Here is a 15589-nt window from a genome sequence, read left to right on the forward strand (position 1 = left end):
TGCAACCTGACCCAGAGCAGCAGTCAGGGAAGGAGTCCTGTAGGGAGTGGACTTGACTGAGAGGGGAGGGAGGAATGGGAGTTAGTGAGATGCAGGGGTGCTGGGGAAACATTCCAGATGCTTCTGCTGGTCTGTGTGTGGTGTGGAGAACGGGTTCATACAGCTGCAGGCCTTCAACTGTGACCACTCACCCCAGCCCTCTCTTGGGTGGGAGCAGGACTCTAGGATATCACGGGTTACCTGCATTTCCACAGGCCCCAGGGGGGCCAAGCTGCCGCAGTGTCTGACTTCCACAGGTCCGCACCTCAGAGGCACATCTTTCCTGAAGCCTCAGCCAATGTTTCTCAGCCCGAGACCCCTAGTCAAGGCCTTTGGACCCAGGTTTCCACCTCCACATAGGAATCCAAGGGCACCCCAACTTGGGACCTCCAGAGCCTCCTACCCAGCTCCTCTCTCTCCCAGTCCCTAGTTCCCGGGATGCAAGCTCCTTCCTGTGCACCCGGGTGTGACCTAAGCCCAGGATTTCTCCACCTCAGCACCTCGGACATTTTGGGGGCTGGGGACTGCCTGGCACTGTAGGCTGTTCCGCTGCATGCCTGGCCTCTGCCCACTAACCGCCAGTGACACGGCCCCCTCCTCGGCCATAACAATCCAACCTGTCCCCAGATGCTGCTGATGTCCTGGGCACTGCGGAGGGCACAGTGGCCCCACTGAGGGCCTCTGTCTTAGACTCTTGCTTCCCTGAGCTCCCTTGGCTTCACTGAGGCCCTGTGGGGCAAGTGCCAGCGCAGAACTGCGCAGGAGGCCTGATCCCGCCCTGCAGAGCCTGTGTCACCAGGGCACACTCCATCAACCCCTCCCCGTTCAGATGCAGGGTGGTCTCTGCTTCCCCGGGGAGGTCTGTGTCCAGCAGAGCAGCTGCAGGTGCATACAGCACTGGCCCTACAGTCGCTGCCCTGCGGCCAAGCCACCAGAACAAGTGACTTCGCCCTTTGAGCCTCAGTCATCTGGCCTGCCTCATGGGGCCTTGAGAGTTCAAAGAAAGGAGCCCTGTGGCCTGGCATGTGCTGCACTCATGTGCTGTCTGTGCTAGCCTTCCTGCAGGTTCAGGGAGTGGTACCTGGGGTGCCTCTCCATTAGGGCCTACAGCCACGTGTCCAGGCAGCAGGGACCTCTGCAGCCTCTTCCTCACCCCCCATGGGCACCCATCACCACGGGCTGCTTCTCCCTCTACCTCTGGGCCCTGGCAAAGAGGAAGAACAGAACACTTACTGTGCTTCCCTTTGTTATTTAGAGCTTAAGAAAACAGGTAATAAATTTCCATTGTTTAATGAAATCAAAACAGCCCAGTAATACCCAGAGAAAAATGGAGTCTCTCTCCTACCCTGGAGCTGCATCTCCTGAGTGGTAACTGCAGGCCGGGCATCCTGTAGAACCAATTTCATATCTTCTTTCACTCACTCATCCATTCACTCATTCATTCACTCCATGGGCATCCCTGGGGTGCCCAACCTGGCTAGTCCTGGTGGCAGAGCATGAGCAAGACAGCCTGGGTTCTCAGCGCTGCCTGTGGTCTTGCGGGGGAGACAGGAACAAATATGCCAAGGTACAAATAAGTGCAGTGACAGGTAGGAAGGGACAGACAAGACACTGGAGACAGTCACACAGTAAAGGACAGCCAGTCCCAGCAGCCCGCTTTCTCTCGCTGGTGGTGGAGCGCTTACGCACAGGTGTCACCAAGCAGTCTAAGGCGGGGCTCACCCTTGTGAAGAAGTGCAGAAGGCTGTGCCTGCCAGCATCAGTTCATTCTCAAGTTCCAGGCCACCCCAGGGGCCTCCTGGGGGCCCTCCTTCCCTGTCCTGTTGCATCTTGCTGGGGAGAAGAGCCCAGGCCACTGTGGGTCTTTACCATAGCCTCTCCCACCCCCACCCTGCCCCACAGAGAAGCTTCTAAAGAGGCCTTTTCAATTCTCCGTGCTGGGTGCCTTACAACACCTCCCCAACAAGCCCACACTGTTCTCATCCTGCCTCCAGCCAACCCCGCTCCAAAAAGGGGACGCTGTCACCAACAACCATAGGAAATAATTAGACTGCAGCTGGGATATTTTGCTGAATGTTAATCGTTTCATTTGTGTCGGCTGAAATAAGTACTTCTATGCCCCAGGAGAAGGCCACATACATGCTGGACACGTGTGGCTGAGAAAGACCCCTCGCAAAGCCCGGCTCTGCCTGGAGAAGCCCATTCCTTGGCATCGTCTGAATGTACACTAACAGCAGAGAGGAAGGGTGAGTGGGAGCTACTTGTTTCTGTATTTTTTTAAAAGCCTCACATATTTGGATTAATGGCTAAATGCTCACAAATCAGAGCAAGATCCGGGCTATGGCAAGTTTACACATTTATTGAGCTAGGAGCTCCAAGATGACTCAGACCAACTCCTGGGACTGTTGAAAGATGGAGCAAACCAAAAGCTCAGGCTTGCAGAGGACCAGGTAAAGCTGCAGGGAACGGTCAGACTGGACTCCGGGGAGGCACGGCTGCCAGAGCTGAGTGCTGAGAAGCAAGAAAGAATCCACCAGACTTACGTGCACAGGACACAGAAGTGATCAAAGGGCCCAAGGCCAGAAGAAGTTGACAAAGCATCTTTCAAATGAACAAATAAGAAATCTTTGCTATTAACAATAGAGGGGTTTTTCTGCTGCTCTGCATTTTCTTGAACTCTCTCTCTCTAGAACCTAACTCAGCGCTCACTTGCTGGGTGTCTGCAGTATGAAAGCACAGCATAGGCAGTAGGGAGTCAGGTCTGCTGTCACACACACAGCCAGCCTCATCCTTCAGTGGCCACCCCAGATGCCACCATCTGATCATTCAGCAACAGGATCTCGAGTCCCTGGGGCACTGCATGCCAGCAAACATGCCCAAGCTGGAGGGATCGGTCTCCTTTCTGACCTGTGTCTGCCATTCACTTATTTTCCCTGGTCTTTTATTACTTCCCATCTTACACAGTAATAATCTGCAACTGTCCTAGCTTTCCCAAAGAATTACATTCTCCACGAGGACAGGCATTAGCTTTGATATCATCACATCTCCTACAGCACTACAGAGAGTATCAGTAAATCTCCCTTTGAATGAAATAATAATAAAGGTAAGAGTTCCCATTGGTACCCTGCCAAGCACTGTGATAGAAGCTTCATAACATCTCATGGACCCTCACAAGCAGCCTGCAAGGTGGGTCTTATTATTTGCACTTTACAGTCAAGGAAAGGAGAATTAAAGAGACAAGGAGACAATCCTAAGTCACCCTGCTGGGAAGTAGCTGACCCAGGATCATACTGGGGAAGGTCTGACTCCATAGTTGTGCCCTCAATACTATGGACAAAGTGCTTAAAGCTGGTTGAAAAGTGTGTGTGAGGCCGGGCGCGGTGGCTCAAGCCTGTAATCCCAGCACTTTGGGAGGCCGAGACGGGCGGATCACGAGGTCAGGAGATCGAGACCATCCTGGCTAACACGGTGAAACCCCGTCTCTACTAAAAATACAAAAACTAGCCGGGCGAGGTGGCGGGTGCCTGTAGTCCCAGCTACTCGGGAGGCTGAGGCAGGAGAATGGCGTAAACCTGGGAGACGGAGCTTGCAGTGAGCTGAGATCCGGCCACTGCACTCCAGTCCGGGCGACAGAGCGAGACTCCGCCTCAAAAAAAAAAGAAAAGTGTGTGTGGCTTTGGACACAGGATCTTCCTCACAATGGACTTCTGCTTTAAATTTGCCTGGCAATCATTTTCTTTGCAAATTCAGAAAGGTTACCTTCTGTCAAACTTATTTCAACAATTATTACAAACATAAAGTAATGAGTTTGAATTATTAGGTACATGTATTTACACATTAAAAACAAAAATAAAAGTAATTCAAGAAAATGCCCAGGAAGGCATAAGAAAGGCATATGCTATCATCTTGAGGCAGGACTTATTTCTGGTAAATGGGTTCAATAGGTGGCTATTGAGTAAATTACCAAATGAATGAATGTACAAATGAATGAATGAGTGAATGCATGAACTGGGTAAGCTTTTAGGAAACTCTTGCAGTTTTTCTCCACTCCCCTCAAGCCCCAACTTGTCGTTAACCTGGATTTCTGTTTTAAAAAAACAATAGGCAATTTCAGCCAGGCGCGGTGGCTCACGCCTGTAATCCCAGCACTTTGGGAGGCTGAGGCGGGCGGATCACCTGAGGTCGGGAGTTCAAGACCAGCCTGACCAACATGGAGAAACCCCATCTCTACTAAAAATACAAAATTAGCCGGGTGTAGTGGTGCATGCCTGTAATTCCAGCTAGTTGGGAGGCTGAGGTGGGAGAATCTCTTGAACCCAGGAGACGGAGGTTGCAGTGAGCTGAGATCCTGCCACTGCAGCCATTGCACTCCAGCCTGGGCAACAAGAGTGAAACTCCGTCTCAGAAAAAAAAAAAAGCAATTTGAATAGAATTATATCTATTGAAGAAAATAAATCAATAATTAGTAAACTTCTAAAACAGAAAGGACCAGGCACAGATGGGTCACTGGTGAATCCTGCCAAATATTTAAGAAAGAAATTAAACCAATTTCTATGATCTCTTCCAAAAGATAGAAGCATAGGGAACACTCATTTTATGAGGCCCACATTACCCTAATACCAAAACCAAAGGCATTCCAAGAAAAAAAACAACAACACTATTGACCAATATCTCTCATGAACATAGCTGCAAAATCTTCAACAAAATATTAGCAAATCAAATCCAAAATGTATAAAAATAATTATTCACCATAATCAAGTGGGACTTATCCCATGTATAAAAGGTTGATTCAAATTTGAAAATCAATTAATGTAATCCGTCATATCAACAGGCTAAAGAAGAAAAATCACGTGATTATATCAACAGATGCAAAAAAAAAGCATGTGACAAAATTCAAAGCCGACTCATGATGAAAACTCTCAACAAACAAGGAATAGAAGGAAATTTCTTCAAGTCGATAAAGGACAGCTATTAAAAACCTATAGCTAATGTCATACGTTAATGGTAAGAAACTAGACATTTTCCCACTAAGATCAGGAACAAGGCAAGGATGCCCTCTCTTGACACTCCTTTCTGATATCATATGGGAGGTCATGGCTATTGCAAAGAGACAAGAAAATAAAATAAAAGCTATACAGATTAAGAAGTAAAAAATGCAAATTTTTTTTTCACAGATTACATGATTATCTGTGTAACAAATCTGAAAGAAGAATAATAAAAAAACACCTCCTGGAACTAGTAGGTAATTATAGTAAGGTTTCAGGGTATAAAGTTAATACAAAAAAGTCAGTCACTTTTCTGTATGCAGAAAGGAACAAGTGGAATTTAAAATTAAAAACACAACCCTATTTATATTAGTACCCCCAAATATGAAATACCTAGGCATAAATCTAACAAAATATGTATAAGATCTATATTAAAACTCTGATAAAAGAAATCAAATAACAACTAAATGGAGAGACATTCCATGTTCATGAATAAACAAATTAAAAATTGTCAAGATGTCAGTTCTTTCACTTGATCTACAGATTCAATGCCATCCCAGTCCAAATCTCCACCAAGTTATTTTGTGGATGTCAACAAACTGATAACTAAAGTTTACATGGAGAGGCAAAAGACTCACAATAGCCAACGCAATATTGAAGGAGAAGAACAAAGTTGGAGGACTGACACTACCTGACCCCCAGACTTAACTATAAAGCTTCAGTAAAATAATCAACAAATACATTATTAGAACAGAATGGAGAGCTTTTCTGATATCATATGGGAAGTCACGGCTATTGCAATGAGACAAGAAAATAAAAGGTATACAGATTAAGAAGTAAAAATACAAATATTTTTGTTCACAGATTACATGATTCTCTATGTCACAAATCTGAAGGAAAAAATCCAACAAAATGAAAGAGAAATAGATCCACATGAATATGGTCAACTATGTTTAACAAAGGAATGAAGGCAATACAAAGGCAGAAAAATTGATGGTCTTTTCAACATATGGTGCTGGGACAACTATAAATCCATATGCAAAAAATGAATCTACACACAGGTTTTATACCCTTCACAAAAAATTAACTCAAAATAGATCATAGACCTAAATGTAAAATGCAAAATTATAAAACTGTAGAACATAACAGAAAAAATCTAGATAATGTTGGGTAAGGGGATGACTTTTTAGATACAATACCAAAAACATGACCCATAAAAGAAAGAGCTGATACATTGAATCTCATAAAAATTAAAAACTTCCTGCTCTGCAGAAGACACTGACAAGGTAATGAGAAGACAAGCCACAGACTGGAGAGAAAACATTTGCAAAGAAGGTATTTGATAAAGGGTTTTTATCAATTAGGTACAAAAAAACTCTTAAAACTCAACAATAAGAAAATAAACAATCCCATTTAAAAAAACAGGCAAACACCAGAGCAGACACCTCAACGAAGAAAACATATGGATGGAAAATAAACATATATAAAGATGCTCATCATCATCTGTCATTAGGGAATTGCAAATTAAAGCAACAATATGACACCACTATCCACCTATTGTAATAGCCAAAATCCAGAACACTGACAACACCAAATGCTGGTGAGGATTTGGAGCAACAGGAACTCTCATTCATAGCTGCAAATGCAAAATGGCACAGCTGCTTTGGAAGATAGTTTAGTGGTTTCTTACAAAACTAAACACACTAAACATATGATCCAGCAATTGCACTCCTTGGCATTTGCCCAAATGAGGTGAAAACTTATGTCCACACAAAAACCCACATATGTGTATATATAGCAGCTTTATTCTTAATTGCCCAAACTTGGAAGCAACCAAGATGTCTGTATTAGTCAGGATTATCCAGAGAAACAAAAATCAATAGGATGAATACATAGACATATGAGAGGGGATTTATTAGGGAGATTGGTTCACACAATTGTGGAGGCCTCAGAGAAGTCCCTTGAGAGGCTGTTTGCAAGGTGGAGTCCCTGGGATGCTGGCAGTGTGGCTTCTCATCTAGTCCACTCAGACTCAAATGCTAATCTCCTCTGGAGATACCCTCAGACACATCCCAAAATAATGCTTTACCAGGTTTTTAGATACTCTTTAATATAGTTGACACCTAAAATTAACCATCACAAGCCCACCCCTTGTCAACTTGCAATCTATATATATGTACCTCCTGAAACCATATTTAATTTCCAAATAAGATAATAACAAGGTAATAGTTTCACCTGACACGATGCAAGTGTCCTGCATACAACCAAAAACATGTTAATCCCTGATATGGTTTGGATTTGTGTCCTGCCCAAATCTCATGTCAAATTGGAGGAGAGGCTTGGTGGGAGGTGACTGGAGCATGGGGTGGATTTCCCCCTTGCTGTTCTCATGATAGTGAGTGAGTTCTCATGAGATCTGACGTTTTAAATGTGTGTGACACTTCCCCCTTCTCTCTCTCTTTCCCGCCACCATGTGAAGAAGGTTCTTGCTTCCCCTTCGTCTTCCTCCAGGACTGTAAGTTTCCTGAGGCTTCCCAGTCATGCTTCCTGTTAAGCCTGTGGAACTGTTAGTCAATTAAACCTCTTTTCTTCATAAATTACCCAGTCTCAGGTAGTTTTTTATTATAGTAGTGTGAAATGGATGAATATAATTCCTTCTTCAGAAAAAGTCCTTGCGTGATGTTTACTGTTCTCCTTATATCCCATAACTTAAATACTATGATACAAAATTAAAAACACTTGAGTACTAATACAAGTTCAGAAAATCTTGTTACATGAGAAAAGAATAAGAGAGGAGTGAAAACAAAGATCTTTGCTTACTATATGCATCTGTACACATGGATATATTCTTAACAAAATAGGGAGGAAATACTTGTAACAGTCTGTTTCTGTAACTGGTTACATGGGCATAGCTGGTATTGATAAACTGCTATCTTCTACTACCCATTCTGTATTCCCTTTGCCTTTGGTAAGCACCTCACTGGTCATGATTTTACGCATGTATGTATATATGTATGTATGTATACATGTGTTTATTCTCTGTATCATATGGTAGTCATGGTTCTTTACCTGGTGGAGTTACCCAAACCTTCATTCCTGAAGAGCCTGGGCTATTATTTGTCCTGCCTGGATTGGTTTGTTGTAACTTCCCATTACCTTAATCACAGGGTATGGCAGTACTAAGAGGCACCCCAGGGGATCTTCTGTATTCCCGAAGAATCTTCCTTGCCTCCACTACGGAGTAGTAGTCCAATTTCCCATCGGTAGTCTGGATCAGTCACCCCGGCCAATACCGTACCGTAACTCCCTGCTTAGCCTGTTGACTCAGAGACATGAGAAACCCCAAGTTGCCAAGTGGCAGCCTTATCTTCTGGTTGAGTGAAATCACTGTTGTGTCTCCTGGCGGAAGCACTCCTCACTCTGGAACTAAGACCTCTAGGCCAGCAGAGCTAACAGTCATGGGAATGGGAAGAAAAATTTTGCTAGTGGGTCACTAGGAGTAACGCTGAGTAGTGTCATTTCCATTCCTGCCCCTTGATTCCTGGACCTGTGAATACTGGCTATAGGAGAAAGAGCATCATATGTTGGACACTGATTTAGAGCATATACAACCTTCTGAAGAACCTTGCCTCAGCCCTGCAAGGTATTGTCACCTAGCTGGTGCTGTAACTGTGACTTCAAAACGCCATTTCATCGTTCTACCAAACTGGCTGCTTCAGGGTAATGAAGAACATGGTAAGATTAGTGAATTCCACGAGCATGAGCCCACTGCTGCACTTCTTTGGCTTTGGGTGAATTCCTTGGTCAGAAGCAATGCTGTCCAGAATACCATGGTTGATAAGGCGATCTGTGAGTCCACAGACAGTAGCTGTGGCAGAAACATATCCATATCCAAAGTGTCTATTCCAGTAAGGACAAAACACTGCCCCTTTCACAATGAAGGTGCTCCAATGTAATCAACCTGCCACCAGGTGGCTGGCAGATCACCCCAAGGAACGGTGCCATACTGGGGACTCCATGTTGATCTCTGCAGCAGGCAGACTGGTCACTTAGTGGTGGTTATAGCCAGGTTGGCATTGGTAAGTAGAAGTCCACGTTCTTGAGCCCATGAATAGCCTCCATCTCTGCCACCACGACCACTTAGATCATGAGTCTATGACAGGAGTGGCTGGGGAAACAGGCTGACAAGCATTTTCACAGAACAGGTCATTTTCTACCCCTAATTATTAAAGTCCTCCTCTGCTGAGGTCACCCTTTGGTAGGCATTGATATGGAACACAAATATCACTTCCTTTACCAGCTCAGAGCAGTCTATCCACATACCTCTTCCTCAAATTTCTTTGTCACCAATTTTCTAATCATGTTCCTTCCAAGTCCCTGACCGTCTGGCCAAACCACTGGCTATAGCCCATGAATTAGTACATAATTGTACATCTGGCCATTTCTCCTTCCAAGCAAAGTGCACAACCAGGTGCCTTGCCCAGTGTTTTTCCCATTGAGAAGATTTCCCTTCACCACTGTCATTCAGGGACGTCCCAGAAAGGGGCTATAGTGCTGCAGCTGTCCACTTCCTGGTGGTGCCTACATATCATGCAGAACCATCTATAAACCAGGCCCTGGTCTTCTCTTCCTCTGTCAAATGATCATGGGGTGCAGCCTGAGAGAGAGAAGGCAGCACAGCAGGAGTAGGAACCATAGGTATATAGGACATTTCTTCATGTAACTTACTTGTGCCTCCAGGACCTTTTCTGGCCCAATCACATATCTACACTGCTTCCATTTGATCATAATGTGCTGCTGTGCAGGCCCAACTTTATGGTTTGGTGGGTCAGATCACACCCAGTTCACGATGAGTAGTTCAGGCTGCATGGTAACTTGGTGGCCCATAATCAAGTGTTTCATTTCCAGTAAGATATAGCAGCAGGCCAAGAGCTGTCTCTCAAAAGGATAGTAGGTACCCGAAGATAGTTGCAGGGCCTTTCTCCAAAATCCTAAGAGCCTTCACTGTGATTTACCCATAGGTGCCTGCCAAAGGCTCCAAACAGCATCCCTATCTGCCACTGATACCTCAAGCACCATTGGATCTGCTGGGTCACATGGCCCAAGTGGCAGAGCAGCTTGCACAGCAGCCTGGATCTATTGCAGAGCCTTCTCCCGTTCTGACCCACTCAAAACTAGCAGCTTTTCAGGTCACTTGGTAGATGGGCTGGAGTAACACACCCAAAGGAGAAATGTGTTGCTTACAAAATCCAAATAGTTTCACTAAGCACTTTTTTAATTGTAGGAGGGGCCAGATACAACAACTTATCCTCCACTTTAGAAGGGATGTCTTGACATGCCCCATACCACTGGACCTGTAGAAATTTCACTGAGGTAGGAGGTGCCTACATTTTGCTTGATTGATTTCCCATTCTCTGACATATGAATGTCTTACCTATAAGTCCAGAGTGGTTACTACTTCATGCTCTCTAGGCCTAATCAGCATATTGCCATTGTGAGAAATAAACTTACCCAACCAAACCCAAAGAATGGACTCAGACACCCAGAGAACAGTAAAAGTGAGACTTTTCATGACAGTCTTGCAAGATTGGGTGTCTGATAGGCAGGCACACCCAGCACAGTTGTAACAAGCACTTTATCCCCTAGTGCGCAGGTCCCTCCCCTGGTTCCTTATAGGCTGAGTACTGCGGGTTTACAATCATCCTGGACATTGCCTATTGATTGTTGGGTAGGGGCTTTAGGTGTTTTTTATTAGGGTTGTCTTGCTGCATTTTGTTGGAGCCCACAATGCATTGCAATCCTTGTTAGCTCAGGGACTCTTTTTTTTTTTTTTTTTTTTTTTGAGACGGAGTCTCGCTCTGTCGCCCAGGCTGGAGTGCAGTGGCCGGATCTCAGCTCACTGCAAGCTCCGCCTCCCGGGTTCACGCCATTCTCCTGCCTCAGCCTCCGGAGTAGCTGGGACTACAGGCGCCCGCCACTGCGCCCGGCTAGTTTTTTTGTATTTTTTTAGTAGAGACGGGGTTTCACCGTGTTAGCCAGGATGGTCTCGATCTCCTGACCTCGTGATCCGCCCGTCTCGGCCTCCCAAAGTGCTGGGATTACAGGCTTGAGCCACCGCGCCCGGCCCAGCTCAGGGACTCTTTAAGTATTTGACTTATGACCTAAGTAGCTGGGCAGGCTGATAAGAATAGACAAAGAGAGCTATTTTGCAGGCTAATAAACTTTCATCTTAGACTAAACTTTTTTTGGTTTGGGTGAGGGCAACTAAGGGCTGGGTGGGGGCATGGGGCACAACAAGCAGGCATTGGCTATCTAAGCAGGGGCGTACTACATCCTGTTTCTTCTGCAGTTTTGCTTACCTAAGCTGATTTAAGGCACTTTGTCTTGGAAATGGATCACTGTATAATTTCCTTCAGTCATCAATATAGTGGACCAGCGTGATTTGTTATTGAAGGGAAAGGTGATCAAGATCCCTGCCAACACAATTGTGACATAGGCTAGAGAACTGATACACCCCTGAGGTGGGAGAGTGGAGGTATATCGCTAGCTTTGCCAGCTGAAGGCAAACAGCTTCAGGTGGGCCTTCCGGGCAAGGATGGAGAAAAAGGCATTTGCCAGATCAATAGCTGCATACCAGGTATCAGGAGATGTGTTAATTTCCTCAAGCAATGAAATCACAACTGGTACAGCTGCTGCAATTGGAGTTACCAATTCACTGTCATTCTCCAAGAGCTATCTGTCTTCTGCACAGGCCAAATAGGAGAGCTGAATGGAGATCTGGTGGAAATCACCACCCCTGCATCTTTCAAGTCCTTGATGGTGGCACTAATCTCTGCAGTCCCTCCAGGTCTGTTTTTGATTTACTATTTTTGTAGGCAGAGATAGCACTAATAGCTTCCATTTACCCTTTTTCATCATAATTGCCTTCACTCCACAGGTCAGGGAGCCAATGTGAGGATTCTGCCAGCTGCTGAGTATGTCTACTCCAATTATGCATCTGGAACTGGGGGAATGACCACTGGATGGGGTTGGGGACCCCCTGAGTCCACTGTTAATTGGATCTGAGCTAAAACTCTATTGATCACCTGACCTCCATAAGCCCTACTCTAACTGGTGGGCCATAGTGACATTTCAGGTCTCCTGGAATCAATGTCAGTTCAGAGCCAGTGTCCAGTAGTTCTCAAAATGTCTGTTTATTTCCCTCTCCCCAGCACCCAGTTACCATGGTAAAAGGCCATAGATCCCTTTAGGGAAAGACGGGAGAAAGATGAACAGTATACATTCTTGGTAGTCTACCAGAGTCCTTCCTGGAGAGAACCTAGCCTCTCCTTCACCCAAAGGGTTCTGGGTCTATAAACCGGCTCAAGTCTGGGGATTTGTTGAGGAGCCACAACTCTCAGTTTTCATGATTTGAGTTGGACTTTTGTGCAGTTGACCTCAAAGTTTTCTGCTTATACAGATCAAGTAAGAATTTAGTAGGCGTCCTATCTTTTCACTTTTAGAAACACCACGATTAACTAGCCAGTGCCATAGATCTACACGAGTCAGACCATTTTGATTGTTGCTTTGCCTCTGCTGTACCTTATGGTAACTACATCCACCTTGCCTTTGATAGCTGAGTGCCGCCACTTGGCCCCTGACACCCCAGGATCCAATTATTCCCATAGCATTTAAGTTTCCTAATTGAGTGACTGAGGTTCCCACTGCGAAGTCCAGCCTACAGAGAAGTGCAATGACAGAGCTCTTCAGGGATGCTGGCGCTCCCCCCAAAAATCTGTTTCTCAAGGTTTTGGTGAAAGGCCTGTCTTCCGGACCCTCCCAGTGTGTGGGAGTTGGTTTTAAGTGACAAATCCACTGTAGCATTCCAACCTCCCTACGCCTCTGAATCCCTTCCTTTAAAGTAAACCAAAGGAGATCAGGCATCTCCAACTCAGTCATGGTGGACCATCTTTTGACCCACATTTCAGCCAACCAATGAAACAAACTGAGCACCTCCCCAAATTCCCTGCACTGCAGCATTAACTGCAGAATCTCTGCTCAGTCAGTCCATACCAATAAATTCAGTCGGCTCCCTTTATGTCTCTGTTATCCCACGCCCTTAATATCCATTCCTACATATGTTCCCCAGATTTCTGCTTGTTCTAAATTAGAAAACCAAAGTAGTTCTTTTGGAGTGTAGCCACTTCCTCATGGGGCACACTGTGTTCCTCACCTGTAGGGGCTGCTGGGACTTGAGTTTAGTTACAGTAGGTCTAGAAGCAAAGAGGGTTGGTGGGGGCGGGTCCAGAGAGATTCAGCACTGTCTTGCCTGGCAACTGGCTCAGGGGAGGCTGTGAGTCCCATCAGAGTGAATCCCCTCAGGCAGAGCTGGGATTCATTTCTGGGATAGGGAAGGTCACTGTTTGCAAACAAGACTCATCAGAATTTCGGAGTTCAATGTCCCTAGCCTCATGAAGGTCTCCCCACATTTCCCCATCCCAAATTTCTGCAAAGCTGAGACTCAGCTTTCACGGTAATTCAGTCAATCGAGGGACAAAGTTAGTGTTTGGTTTTTGGCAATTTCAGCCCTGTGGCTATGGGAGAGAAGATTCTGATCCAGGGCACATGTAGAAATTCAGGTTATTTATGTGAATACCAGAGCTCACCCCTTTCTTCCATCACTTGGTCTAGCCGCACTAGGAGCAACCAATCAACCTTAGTATATTCTTTGGTTTTCCTCAAATGTTCAAACATATCAGGTATAAAGTCTCTAAATTCTTTGCCTTTTATAAGTGGTGAATTAGGAGTATCGATGTGTTTATTTTGCATATTTACAAACAGTAAGCACGTCAGCTATTACGTGCTTACTATATACAAACAGAGTGCTCTCTGTGCTATTAGAAGTAGAGTCTCCAGAAATTTTAGTTCTAAACAGGTTAGAGAGCCAATTCCAGAAACTCCAAAACCAAAAATTAAAATTGTTTCCTCTAGAACCACTCCTGGTACCAAAATCTGTATTAGCCAGGGTTCTCCAGAGAGACAGAACTAATACAATATGCATAGCTAGACAGACACATGGGAAGGGATTTACTTGGGGATTGGCTCAACCCTGCTAATTAGGGTTGGCTGAGAAGTCCCACAACAGGCCATCTTCAAGCTGAAGACCCTGGCATGCTGGCACCATGGTTCAGTCCAGATCTGAAGGCTGCAGAACCGGTGAAGGTGTTGGTAAAACTCCTGGTCTGTGGCCAAAGGCCTGAGAACCAAGGGATGGATTGGGGGTGGGGCGCTGGCGTAAGTCCTGGAGTCCAAAGGCTGACGAGCCTGGAATTGTCCTGCGTCAGGAGAGACAGGGTGTATCCCAGTTCCAGCAGACAGATCGACACAGTCACCTTTCCTGTTTTTGTCGTGTCTGGGTCCCCAGCAGATTGGATATTGCGTACCCATACTGAGGGTGAACCCTCTCCACCTAATTCACTCAGGCTCAAATGCTAACTTCCTCTGGAAGAACACACCCCAAAATACGCTACCAAGTTTTTAGGTATTCCTTAATCCAGTCAAGTTGACACCTCAAATGAACCATCACAATGTAGGTGACTGGCTAAAAAACTGTGGTACATCTGGACAATAAAATGTTATTCAGTGCTAAAAGGAAATGAGCTATCAACTCATGAAAAGCCTGGGAGGAATCTTAAATGCATATTATTAAGTGAAAGAAGCCAATCTGAAAAAGCTACATACTATGTGATTCCAACCACATGACATTCTGGAAAAGGTCAAACTATGGAGACAGTAAAAAAGTCAGTGGTTGCCAGGTTCACAGGGAGGGAGAAAAAATGGATGGATCACAGAGGATGCTTAGGGCAGTAAAACTATTCTATATGACATGGCCATGGTGGACAGATACATGTCATATATCTGTCCAAATGCAGAGAATGTACAACACCAAGAGTGAGTCCAAACACAGATTATTGACTCTGGGTGACGATGACATGTAGGACATTGAGAGTGGGGAGGCTCTGTGTGTGTAGGGTTAAGGGGCATATGGGAAATCTCTCTACCTTCCACTCAATTTTGCTGTGCATTTAAAACTGCCCTAAAATAAAGTCTCTCTTAAACAAAAAAGGATGGGGTGATGGTGTTTGCACATCCCCAAGCTCAGGACTCTGTGCTGGTCTTCTGAGCCTAGGCTCACCCTTCCCCATCTGCTCTCCTGGGGGCCAATGGAGTGGCCCAACATACATCTAAGCATCCATAGGGCTCAAAAGCTTCAGCAGCTCTTCACCCCTTCTAGGAGAAAACCCAAAGCCGTGGGCATGGCATGGGGCATCCTTCACGGTGTGGATCCCATGTAGCTGATGGGCCTCTCCATCTCACTTCCCATGTTGTCACATGAGAAGGGATTTAATAGGGGGTTGGCTCAACCCCTCTAAGTAGGGTTGACTGAGAAGTCCCACAACAGGCCTCAGTTTCCCCACTCCCTGACCTACTTTGTCCCTGTACCTGCAATTACAGATGTGCAAGTGTGCACAGGTGCAATGTGCAAGTGCATCTTGCTCTTCTCTCTTACCGACGCAGAGTGGAAA

At 45.5% G+C, this 15589-nt stretch overlaps 1 protein-coding gene across 5 annotated transcripts in view; it reads right to left on the bottom strand.

The window, feature by feature from the left end:
• The window catches only part of PTPRE (protein tyrosine phosphatase receptor type E), a 180004-nt gene that overhangs the window by 123438 nt on the left and 40977 nt on the right, over nucleotides 1–15589 (bottom strand). The gene's annotated exons all lie outside the window — the stretch shown is intronic.

Source organism: Trachypithecus francoisi, unplaced genomic scaffold (genome assembly GCF_009764315.1).
Source record: "Trachypithecus francoisi isolate TF-2019V2 unplaced genomic scaffold, Tfra_2.0 Contig01579, whole genome shotgun sequence".
Taxonomy (NCBI): domain Eukaryota; kingdom Metazoa; phylum Chordata; class Mammalia; order Primates; family Cercopithecidae; genus Trachypithecus; species Trachypithecus francoisi.